The sequence below is a fragment of the Microtus pennsylvanicus genome, chromosome 14, assembly GCF_037038515.1.
Source record: "Microtus pennsylvanicus isolate mMicPen1 chromosome 14, mMicPen1.hap1, whole genome shotgun sequence".
NCBI classification, from domain to species: Eukaryota; Metazoa; Chordata; class Mammalia; order Rodentia; family Cricetidae; genus Microtus; species Microtus pennsylvanicus.
In genome coordinates, this window is record NC_134592.1 from 55,472,275 (window position 1) to 55,485,520 (window position 13,246).

At 40.6% G+C, this 13,246-nt stretch overlaps 1 non-coding gene across 1 annotated transcript; it reads left to right on the plus strand.

Moving 5' to 3' along the window:
- Nucleotides 1-12,724: 12,724 nt before the first annotated feature.
- LOC142835451 (U6 spliceosomal RNA) lies at nucleotides 12,725-12,828 on the plus strand. Its single transcript, XR_012907877.1, has one exon. It is a non-coding gene; the product is annotated as a U6 spliceosomal RNA (small nuclear RNA).
- The last annotated feature ends 418 nt before the right edge of the window (nucleotides 12,829-13,246 follow it).

Sequence of the window (13,246 nt, forward strand, 5' to 3'; positions counted from 1 at the left end):
AAATCTTCTTTCACCAAAAGATTAAGACGAGGCAGAGCACATTGTATCATTAATTTGTGAGGGGCGTATAACAAGTAGCAGCGAAATCTACCGCTTTGTAATGAACATGGCAGAAACGAACTGCAGTTCCCTTAATGCAACTGCTTCAAATCTACTCTATTGTATCTTTCTCAGGACTCTACCATGGCCAAATGAGCCTTCTGTTTCTCCGGCTGCATGAGCAGGAGTTGAATAGTTTCTGGGCTATTCTAATTAAAATTTATATGCTCCGATAAAAACAGCAAGTTGACTTCACAGTTTCGTACAATCTTCTATATTTAAAGTCTTCAACTTAAAAAAGCAAGCAGTAACCAACAGCGAAACCCAAAAGAAAACCTGAAATAGCTCTTAAGAAAGCCGTGCAGAGTCCACCAGACATAAGTAAATACTTTGCTTCTGTTTTCTAGTCCCTTTTTGTTTGGTTACCATAGTGACCTGTTTGTGTGGGGTAACTTGGAATGTATAAGAATTTGCTGCAGCTGAATGCCTTGTCCTATTGGCAAAAGTAGACAGAAATAAAAGAGGGGGAAGGGCATTGGTGGTGTGAACAAAACTAGCCTGTTATTTGGAAAATAATTATTATTATTATTACTACTAATAATAATAAAGTAGCTCACTATCTTTACAAAGTATTTTCAGAGTTGCTCTCCAGGCCGTGATTCCTTCCCATGTCCCGTGGCCTGTGATTCTGCCCTTTCTTGGCCTTCTGAACTACTCCTCAGCTAAGACACATAGATGGCACTTTCCTTTCCTTTCCTTAATGTCTGTTTCTGATGTGTCAAACGCCTTTTTGAGCCCTCCAGAATCCTTCCCAACAGGAACAGCATCCTGATGTCGAGGCAGTGTGGCTGAGCAAACTCCAGAAGGGGTGTTAGATACATTGGTTGTGGTCTTGATTCAGGTCAACTAATTGTGCAGCATTTAGAGAAGACTCGTTATAATTTGTTTATGTTTTCTATAGTATTTAACCTATTATCTATAATATTTAACCTCCATGTGTTTATTATTATATCCTGAGTTCAAATGATTCAGTTCTATCTCAGGCAATAGTAATAAATGGATGCTTAAGATAACTCTGATGCTCAGAATACATCACTTTGATACAGGCTCTCAAACTATAAATTTTAAAACCCTTGTTGGACAGGCTGATAATAGACTGTTTCTAAGATGAACAGAGAAGGCCAGGTAGATGTTTGTAGTTACGAGCCTCCGTGTGTGCTTAAAACCCTGCTTAGCCATGTCACTCATGAGTAAGTAGGGCAGAGCTACCACAGTGGCTCAGCTAGATCCAGACTCAGGATTACAGAAAATCTCTTTGCTTGGTGTATCCTCACCTATTAAAGTTCAGTTTTATCACTAGACATACCAAATGGGTTCAAATCTCAGCCATTGTTTATAATCCGATGATGTAGAAGGGTCTTCTGTTTTGAGTTGATTTCATTGGTTAATAAAGAAACTGCCTTGGCCCTTGATAGGACAGAAAATTAGGTAGGCGGAGTAAACAGAACAGAATGCTGGGTGGAAGTGAGGCAATCGCCATGCCTCTCCTCTCTGGGTCAGAGATGCGATGAAGCTCTGGCCCAAGATGGATGCAAGTGAGACATGCTGAATCTTTCCGGTAAGCCACCACTTTGTGGTGCGACACAGATTATTAGAAATGGGTTAATCAAGACGTGAGAGTTAGCCAGTAAGAGGATGAAACTAATGGGCCAGGCAGTGTTTAAAAGAATACAGTTTGTGTGTTGTTATTTTGGGGCATAAGCTAGTCAGGCGGCTGGGAGCTGGGCAGCAGGAATATAGCCTGCAGCTCCATCTACAATCCGAGATGATCTAAATCCTTCTCCATCCACAGCGAGCACTTTAAGCCTGTCTTCAGCCTGCTGGAGGCGACTAGCCATCGAAGCTACTTTAACACCTCCAAGAATAAGAAACCATACTCCAAAGCTGCCCATCCACATCCAGACAACTCTAATTATTAGATAGTTCTTTTGTACACCAACACCAAATTCCTCCTGTGGACAACAGCCTCAGGCTAGAATTACTGTCTTGACAAAGTTTAGAGTTCTCTGAATATGTCAATTCCTTGAGTTCTTCTTCAAAAATCACCCCGAACTAAACACAATTCTTTTCTCTGACTGATCAAAGTAGTATTACCTTCATAATTAATCCAGCCATAATTAATTCAGGTTACATCCTGATTAGGGCTATATGCTGGAGATGCAGTAATAAATTAGACATCTGTGAATTTTAAGAAGCCTGTGGTCTACAGAACAGGCCAAAAATATCCCTAACTATGTTAAACCAAAGTGATGGAGGTGGGTCTTGTATCTTATCTGTTGCTTTCATTGGTTAAATAATAAAGAAAACTGCTTGGCCTGATAGGACAGAAAATTAGGTAGGCGGAGAAAACAGAACAGAATGCTGGGAGAAAGAAGCAGAGTCAGAGAGTCGCCATGATTCTCTTACCCGACACAGCCACAGGTTAAGATCTTCCCTGGTAAGCCACCTCGTGGCTACACAGATTATTAGAAATGGGTTAGATCAATATGTAAGAGCTAGCCAATAAGAGGCTGGAACTAATGGGCCAGGCAGTGTTTAAAAGAATACAGTTTCCATGTAATTATTTCGGGTAAAGCTAGCTGGGTGGCAGCGGAAAGAGGCCCCCCACTCGTATTACTACACCAAAGGCCCAGAGTCTACTGGTCTCCAGACTGTGTGTGAACCATACAAGGTACATAAGACAATCCACTTAGGTAAACTATTAGAACTGATACTTTTTGTTTTATTTTAAAAGTTGATACAAGAAGACTATGACATGTTGCTAACATGTCATTTGCATAGTGGATGGCAACCTCAACAGATGTGCCAAACTGTTGCCTGACATATGCAGTAACCAAAGCATCCTAGAGAAAACTGTAGAGCTGGCCAGTTCCCTGTCAACCCGTCAAGCTCATTATGATCATGACACGTTGCTTTTCTAGTGCTGATAAAATGATACGTGGATTATATTACTTAAAACATGTGTCTCAATTGGACAGCAAGTATAAAAGATTTCTTCAGAGGTATGCCAAGCTGAAGAGAACTCAGAGACAAGCATGATGGGAGGTAGGAGAAAAGGCATGGTTGATCTGTGCACTGTTCCGTCTCCATGAGACAAAGGTGCTAGCAATTGAGCTCTGCCAGGTCACTGACCACAATTACAGCTATAAAGAAAACTACCTGAAATATGTGTCTACATGTGGGCAGCAAAGACTGTACAATCTCTAACTGAATTTGATAAAAATTCAGAAATTTCTTGCACAATATTTTTACTTATATTTTTGGTTGTGAGCCTAGCCTTTAATGGCTGAGCCATCTCTCCAGCCCAAAATTTTTACTTAATAGTAAAAAAAAAATTATTATATCTTTGACCAAAAGCAACTTGGAAAGGGTTTATTTGGCTTATATTTCCAGGTCATAATCCATCACTGAGGGACCTCATAGGACAGCGCCATAACGAAATACATGACGTAGGCTGTCTGCAAGACATGTTTGAGAAAAGGTGAATCCAATGAATGTGATGTATGGGACTGACTTTATGAAAAAGAAAACTCTTGAGTGACATAGGAAGTTACCTTAAAAATCTTATTATTATTCAGGGGGTTCTGGCTGGGGCCCACGGGTACAGCACTTGCCTGGGCTGAGGCCCTGGGTCCAACCTCTAGCGCTGCAAAAAAGCAAAAAAGAATAAGATGTTTTACATGAAGATTGCTCGTCTCACAGGGAGGAACTTTACATTTTAAACTTTAATTTTAAAGTACTTCTGTACTTTAAAATGAGTTGTATTTTTTATAGATAAATGGTCGAAGTTTGTTTACATATTTTATGATTACAACTGGTTGCTGTCAGATGTGTGTGCGTGTGTGATATACAGAGTGGGTGGATTAATGTATACATGTAAATGTGTATGAGGTGTCTTCAGCTGTCCATCTCTATCTTATTGAGACAGGGTCTCCTCCTGAACCTCGCACCCATGGCACCCATGGGTGGAGCTAAGCAGGCTGGCCAGTGAGCTCCAGGCTTCCTCCTGTCTTCGCTGCCCTATGCTGGGATCACAGATGCACAGCATGCTTGGCTTGTGTGTGGGTGCTCAGGATCCAAACCTGAAAAGTTAGTAAACACATACACATTGGATAGGTGTGCTCCAGATGTTTTAGAGATAATACACACATATATATATATTAGAAAAACTTACAGAGATCCATCTACTCTGCCTCCCAACTGCTGCTACTATGACCACATGCAACTTGAGGAGGAAATGGTTTCTTTGGCTTATACATGTCCATCACAGTCCATCACTGAGGGAACTCAGGGCAGGAACTCATGGCAGGAGCTTGGAGGCAGGAACTGAAGCAGAGGCTGTGGAGGAGAGCTGCTTCCTGACGTGTTCCTCGTGGCTTCCTCAGCTTACTTTTCTATATAACCCAGAATCCACCCACAGTGGCTGGGCCCTCCTACATCAAAAAGTCCAAAAAATGTCCCACACACTTGCCTACAGACAACCTGATGAAGGCATTTTCTCAGTTTAGGTTCCCCCTTCTCAGATGACCTAGCTTGCATCAAGTTGACAAAAAACAAAAGAAAATAAAACGCAGTGCACTTGGTGAAAGTGTTGATGTTGATATTTTTGTTCTTGTCCTTATATTGGATTCAATTTACCAACATACTTAGTTCTATTGCTAATTTCAACAACCTGCTTGTTATCTTATGTTTTCTGTGAAAATGAAATGTCACATTATCCTCAACACTACAAAAAAAGAGAGGAAAAGAGGAAAGAAGAGAAAGAGGGATAGAAGGATAAATGAAGGGAGAAGAAGAAGAAAGGCAGGAGGGAGGGAGGGAGGGAGGGAGGGAGGGAGGGAGGGAGGGAGGGAGGGAGAGAGGGAGGGAGAGAGGGAGGGAGAGAGGGAGGGAGGGATCTGAGAATAGGGACTGGGCATGCTGCTTAATGGTAGAGGGTTAATCTAGTTTGAACTTGCTCCTGGAGTTTATTTCTAGCTCTGAAGAAAAGGAAAGAAAAGAAAAGAAAAGAAAAGAGGAAAGGAAAGGAAAGGAGAGAAAAGAAAAGAAAAAAAGGAAAGGAAAGGAAAGGAAAGAAAGAAAAGAGAAGAGAAGGATGGAAGGGAGGAGAGAGCCAGGGTTATCTGAGAATAACGACAGTATTCTTCTCCCTCCCGGGCTTGCAGGTTTTCCATCATACTGCCTTGCTTGGTCGGCAAGCACAGTTTACTTTTTCAGGGATTCCCAAAAACCACACTCTCGAGAATTTAGTCTCAGCTTTTAACCACAAATCACAGCTGATAATCCAGTTTCTGGTCTCCTTTTGGAAAAATATCTATTGAGTTTTCTAGAACCTCTCATTTTTTTCTCAATATCACTTTAAAGAATTCTCAGCCTAAACATTTTCAGAACGTTGTAAAGGCGATCCTGAGGTGATGGTTAAGTGGTAAATGACTTGAGCTGTCTCCGAGAAAGATGCAGGCAAAGCCCTGGAAAATGTTGGAGAAAGGTAATCAATGAAGTGTCATTGGAATTAAAGTAGCTGTGCGGAGGCTATATTTATTTCAATTCTAATATGGCTTTGTTCCCATCGGCACTGACACTAACGCTTAGAATGGACCTCTCAGATACCATAGGTGGGAAGACCACAGAGCTGCAGAGGCAACGGTGGTTCTGCTAAGATGCCAAGTAACATATAAGGATGTAAAGCATTCAATAAGGTCGTGGTTCATTCAAAATTAAATCAACAGATGGTGCCTGATTTGTACCTTTCTCATGAGGAAAGGGGCATCCTAACTTTACTGGGCAATAATTTTGTCATTTTCGAAAGCATTCAATCCCTGACCAATTGAAAATGCTTCCAGAAGGAGCATGCTTGGCCATTCCATGGACATCACACATTTGTTTACCGGTCAATTATAGTAAATTACTTGTATGTGCTCCTCTTCATTATGTTAATTATGCCTATTATTACTTTTTTTGTTTTGCTTGGCTGTAGTTTAGTGTCTACCCAGTTAGAGACTCTGAGACCAAAACGAAAATCGGCACGTGGTTGGAATGGACTATAACTCAGAATCAAATTTAAATATTTTATTGGGAAGACAGGAAAATTACATCCTGGCATGGTGTCACACGCCTGTAATCCCAACACTCAGGAGGCTGAAGTTAGACGATTGTTAAATTCAGAGCCAGCCTGGGACGCACAATGAGACCCTGTCGCAAGGACGAAAGAGAGAGAAAGGAAAGAAAAAAAGGAGTTTTTATAATGCTAGACACAGAAAATATATTTGCCCACGTAATGTATATTGACAGTGCTTCAATGAATTTATTTATGAAGTTTACCTATTGTGTGTAAACATGTTTGAGTATATAATTATGAGCTACTGGGTGGGCTGAGAAGGCAATGACTGCAGGAAGCTGTCATGTTCATAGGAATAAACAAGCAGCTTATCCCTCTCCACCTATATGCAGAACACACAAAAGAAAAAGGGCAGGTGGAGAAAAGGAATGCATAGATGACTTGATGGGGGAGGGGCTCCCAGCCCACACTCCTTCTTAAACCCTGACCCCTGACAGACTTCCGGCTCTGCTCCAGGCTCTCCTGGCATACCAACCCACTCACTTCCTGCGGGCGAAGCTTGTTTGGCGACCTCAACTGCCTTCCCCAGCTGCTTAAAATTCATAATCCCAACAAGGAGAAAGCAAACGCTCCTGGTAAGTTTGCTGCGGTCATCCTGGGATGTGTAGACTGTTCATCAGGTTAACAATTTTTTTCCTTGCTGGTTGAGTTTAATAAATATTTTTTTCAGTAAAAAAAAAAAAAATGCGCCCCAAAGAAGGAAAAGAATGCCCACTGAGAAGAAAATAACACGCACACAGAGGCAAGGGTGGCACAGATTTAAAGCAAAGACAGCAGTCAGGTTTCCAAGCCGCATTTCCTGCCTTTTCTAGAACGCGGATCCAAGCCATGCTTACGTCGCTCTCTTTCACGTTGCACACACTGAAAACTTTCATTCCGAGTTTCTATTTTCCAGAAGTGGGGTGAGAGGGAGACGCTGGTTATTATTCCCGACCCCATTGAAATTGCATTTGTGGCCTCAAAATGGATTTTTTTTTTAAAGCAGGATGTTGGATTGATGGCAAGGCAGCTGCTCCACAACGAACGAAAGCAAAAATTAATAAGAGACCTTAGCAAAGAAAGACTATTGGTTCTGCACACCCAGAGCAAATCGGCTGGATTCAGAAGAGCACACTTTGATGTTTCCCGGACTAATTACCGCTCTGGGGCTCTACTGTTTTGTGCATTAGTTGCCCTTCATACAGAACCGAAACCGCCCTGGAACACAGCTGTAAGACGAATGAAAATTTGACATTCAGTAAACAAAGCGTGGCAAGGGTCATTCTCTCGGCACAATGACTGCATGATACAATTTTAGAATGCCTTTTGTATACCAAAAATATGACACATTTTAAGGCGGTTTTGAACTCAGAGTAGGCAGTCAAGGCTGTTTGTAAAGAAGAAAGAAATTGTTCTCAACTCTGATCTATAAATATAGATTGAAATAGTTTATCTCAGCATTGTGGAAATGCTGAGGAATTTACATATTTAGAGAAATAAATGTGTTCATTTTTAGAGGATGATTTCTCGTTTGTCTATAAGGTTAATTGGGAGCAGATTCCCTAAGTAGCTGTCTGCAATAGCAATAATAGTGGCTTATTCTTCATTCTGGATCCTGGATTTTTCTCCTACAAAGAGTTTAGATTATTGTATGAATAGAGGTTCTAAATAATTATTTAATTTGGTAGTTGCTGAAAATATTGTTTAACCATTAGATTTTTGAAACACTAACATAGCATTTTAATGTAAAATCATATATTTAGACCTGAGGCTGTAACTCACTAGCAGAGAACACCCTAAACATATGATGGACCTAAGCTTCATCCCCAGTAAGACAAAAAAAAAAAAGTCTTTAAATCTTTGTATATTTAGAAAACACCATAACTATTAAGGCACAGATCTATTCCTGCACTAAAAATAAATCAAGCACACAGCTGAGCTTCTTTCTCAAAGCGTGGTTTTAAGTAGTGTCCATAGGCGTGTTCCCAACTGTGGCTTATGTTTTCATTGTCTCAATTGCCCATGGTCAATCATGGTCCTAAATAGGAAATGGAAAAGCCCAGAAGGAAGCGGTAAGTTTGGACAACGCTCTGGAGCATGGTGAAATCTCACACAGCCCACCCATCCTCCTCCTGTGAGTTGACTTGAGTAGCCATCTTGGTTTTTAAATCAACTGTCACCATTGGCAACGTTTGTGTCCCCATAACCTTGAGTTCCCTTAGTAATGGCCCCCAAATGCCAGAGGAGAGACTCAAAGCAAGCACTAGGGCATGAAACACAGGACAAATTACACTGTGCTCAGCAGCAATGGTGCCGGGCATATGGGGAGGCATCATGACAGGCATAGAACTGTTTCGGCATCCTTTGCCTTTGGTGGCCTTGAATATCCTCCGCCCCCGCTGTTTTCTGCAGTTTTGACTTTAACAAGTTGTCTAACAAGTTCTCACCACCTGATTAAGAATGGCTTGCATAATCCAGTCCACTGAGAGAATTTTATAACATCTGATTCAGATTGTATTCATACCAAGTTAACTTTGGGATCTCGAGGAACTTTACCCAAGTATGTCCAACATACACATTTATGCAACTTTGAAAACGTACTGTAAAAGCCAAAGCATTTACAATAAGTCTACCATTTAATGCTGGAATATTTCAAATTAGGGACCTATTTGGACAGAGACAGAGTCTATCAAAAACATTCTTAGCTAGACTTGACAAAAGAAAACTACATTTTTTGCATTTTATTGCACTCCAAGTTTTGATAAGAATTGGTTCTGAGAACATTGACAATATAGTTCATCTAATTAACTGTTCATTAGAAATTGGGGGTGGTGTTTAGCTACTGACGGCAAACAATCCTAACCCAATTGGTACACCAATAACTGGAAATATCAAATGCTTCAGTCTTTTAAGAAAACACACACACACACGTTAAGAAGGTGTATTTTTACATGTCATTTTTTTTCTCAATTGTTATATGAGTCATATAAATTGTCTGGCATTTTTACTTTTAAAACTTAGCGAGATGAGTGTGGCAGTTTTCTAAATGCCTGGTTTTATCTAATTCAGTTACCTACACCTCTACCTGACAAAAGAACCCAGCCAAGCAGATTGGAGAGGACTGGGGTGGGGGAGGGGTATGCAGCAATCAAAGCCCTGCAAACAAGTCAGCTTTCCTCCCTTCTTGGGGTTTGTGGGCTGATTCAAAAGTTAAAAAGAAATATGTCCCTTGAGAAAGGGACAGACATTGTTACAAAAAAAAAAAAACCTTAATTTTGGAAATCAGAAATTAGATTCTATTTGCAGAAGATACTTCTCTCCCTGCTTTCCTTTTGATCCCATAAATTCCTTTCTGTATAATTAGTTATACCTTTGCGATTAAAATGTTTTTTTTTAAAAAAAAAAAAACACTGGGCCTTTAAATGGTTAATGTTTGAAGCCTGTATCTTGGGATTATTGCAGTCACGGGTTCTGTTTTAAATTAAACACCTAATTATAAAGAAGTCATTCATAAAGAGCAATGCATAGAAATCAAATTGGAATAATGGAGTCTCTACATATGTTCCCCTTTCCCACAAAGGTTTTGGAATACTTTCTAGGACTAGGAAAGAAAAGGAAATGATAAAAAAGAAAAAAGAGAGAAGGGAGAAAGAAGGAGAAAAAAAAAACCCTAAAATTTGTCAATGAGCAAATTGCAGGCAGGTATTTTTTCTGAGTATGCAAATTGGTCGCCACTCTGGGCAGTGTGTTTTAGTGCAAGCGGTTGGCACGTGCCTTCTAGAAATGCGCTATGAACTCCTGCGCCCTCACAGGTCGTGTTACAGCTCACAGTAGCATTACTTTGCTTCTTTCTGGCAAGGATCTAACTCCATCCAGCCTAGGAGAAAAGAAAAAAAGTTTCAACCTTGGGGTGAAAAATGAGTGCTTTCAGAAAATCCCATGGGGGGAAAAAAGACCCAACCTATAATGGGGCTTTTAACTGCTCCCTAAGCCATTTTTCTTCTTCTTCAGGTTGGAGGTTACAAGGTACTTTTAAAAATGGTTTTAACACTTGCCGGTCACTGAGAAGATGAAAGGCGTAAACGGCGGAGGCTGGATGGCAAGGCCGCCACCAAAGGCTTCGCACTAGCACCGTATCGATGCCTCCTTTTCATTTCTCCGCATTCAGAAGCTTACAAACAAGATTGGGAATGTTCACGATTCGTCCAGACCTAGTGCCGAGCCAGGGTGTGTCACGTTCCATCAGAAAGCGAGGCTGAGGTGAGGAGCTCAGCGTCCTCTAGGCCTTAAGAGAGTTGGCGCCCATTTCTCCTTCCCATCTGCAAAGTGGGGATAAAAGATAGCTTCGGAGAATAAAGCATGACAAGGGTGAAGGAATGAAATTGTGTCTTCAAACGGTTTGAAGTTAGACTGACTTTAAGTGGAGAGAGGGCAGAAGTACCTTTAACGCACCAGAGCTTCCATGGAAGCAAGAGGAATAAAATCTCCCCTTTCGCTCTGAGCAAATTAAGTAACGATCGTGCATATTAAATACTTCTACGTGGTTCTATCGTAAAAGTTGTGTGGTTTCACCCAGCTTCTCTCAAAGGAAAGACTGCGTGGAAATACCTGGTTCAACCCTGTAATGAAGATGGTACCGGCGTTAAGTGCTTACCTGCAAGCCGGCAGTGTATAGCAAATGCCGGGTTATAGAAGATTTTATCTCTACATTATAAATGAAAACCTCAAGACAGAGACACTAAGACACTAGACTACGTTACCCAGCAAGAGAAGAGCATTGTGTGATGTTTTATTCTTTTGGTTTTTGGGGGCGGCCTGCCACCCAGCTCCCAAATAAATCACACACAGAGGCTTATTCTTAGTTACGAATGCCCGCCCTTAGCTTGGCTTGTTTCTTGCCAGCTTTTCTTAACCTGTCTACCTTTTGCCTCTGGGCTTTTATCTTCCTAACTTCCTCATATCTTACTTTCCTTCTTACTCCATGGCTGGATGGGTGGCTGACCCATGGCGTCCTCCTCTCCTTGTTCTCTTGCCCCTTGTTCTCTCTCCTCCCAGAGTTCCCCTATTTATCCTCTCTGCCTGCCAGACCCACCTATCCTTGCTCCTTCCTCGCTATTGGCTGTTCATCTCTTTATTAGACCATCAGGTGTTTTAGACAGGCACAGTTACACAGCTTCACAGAGTTAAACAAATGCAGCGTAAACAAAAGCAGCACATCTTAAAATAATATTCCCCAACAGAGGGGGGAGCCCAGAGAAGCACTGAGGTCATCTGGCCTCCAAGCTTGTGCACACCGTCACAGCACAGCAAGCAAGGGCTGGCAATAATGCTGCTTTCTTCGTGACCAGCTTTAATTGGCAATTTACGTCTCCCAAAATGCATGTTATTCTTATTAGAAAGCTGAAGCAAAAAAAAAAATGAAAAAAAGAAAGAAGGCTGAAGCTTGGCTTGTTTTGCTCGAAAAGGGCTCTTTCTGAGTTGCTCTTCTTGAGCAGCACTTACTGTTTTGTTTCTATTTTATTTACTTTATTCATTATTATCATTATTTTGTTTTATTTTGTTTTTAAAATAGGGTATCATGTAGCCCAGGCTGGCCTTGAACTCACTACATAGCCAAGGCTAGCCTTGAATTCTCCTGCCTCAGGTTTCCAAATGCGTGGCTTGCAGATGTATGAAGTAAATACCTTACCTAAAAGAAACTGTTCATATTCATATTTTGTTGCTTCTATGAGTATAGTGTTATATAGACCACATGCAAACTCACTAATAGTTAGATTTTGGAAGTATAGTAATTATCAATTAACAATAATTGAATCTGGGGGTCAGTGAGATGGTTGAGAAGGTAAAGGAACTTGCCACCAAGCCTGAAAACCTGCATTCAACCCCAGATCCCAGGAAGGAGAGAAATGATTCACATGGGTTTTCCTCTGTCCTCTACACATGTAACAGCTTAAACACACACATACACTTAATAAAAGTAATTTAATTTAAATGAAAAACAGCATTTACACCTATCACATCAAAAAATATTAGCACAGGTAGCATTCTGTATTCAAATTAATATATACTTTCCAGTTCTACACGTGAATTTTTCTTGTCTGAAATCTTGTTAGTGTAAAAATAACAAGTATATGAATAGTCAAATATTTCACCAAATAATTTTAGTTAAGAATTAACAAGACCCAGGGCTACAGGTGTGGCTCAATGTTCCAGCCCTTGCTTAGCATGTCAACAGCCTTGGCTTTGATCTCCAGACCCACACAAAGGAAAATAATTTCTAAAACTTGCGTTTTTCCAACATGCTTTCCTGTTCTGTTTGGTTTTGTTTATTTAAAACGGGGTCTTGCCTCAGGGCCAGGGAGTCCTAAGGTTACCGGCATTTGCCACCACCATTCAGCAAAAGATGTATCTTAAGGCTTTATTATGGTACCGCTTTACTCTATTACCCCTTTTTGAGATATGGGAACACCAGAAAAAGGGTAAAACTAAGTATTTTGATTTCTTTTGAAATTCAAGCAGATGAATATACTCCCTTTGGAGGCACATACACTAAAATTGGAGCAATAGAGAGAAAATTACCACAGCTCCTGTGCGAGAATGACGCGAAAATGCATAAAGGGTTCCGTATTCTTTACAAGGAAAAAAAGTTAAGCAGATGAAAGACTACCCTAACTATTAACTAACTTCTGCAACAATTCTTGAGAAAACCTAATGTGTAAATATTCATTCACTACGACTTATGCTTCAGGGAATTGTAATCGATTTTGCAGCATAAGACTTCAGGAAGTACTAAAGCATCCCTAGAACAACCTTGCTGGAATCACGGAGCCTGCCGATGGTGCCAGAAAAATACTTTCTGCTATCAAAATATTTTCCTCCTTCTGCTTTACAGTTAACTCTGAAGTCATTTTTAAAAGATTCAAGCTGTTTTGAAGAAACTTGGTGTGAACTTTGCTAACAATGGTCTAAATACATTTTTGATTACTCTGGAGAAATTGCAGCGTTTCACACAAACGGTACCCACTTCACTCGGGTGAAATGAAGATCTCT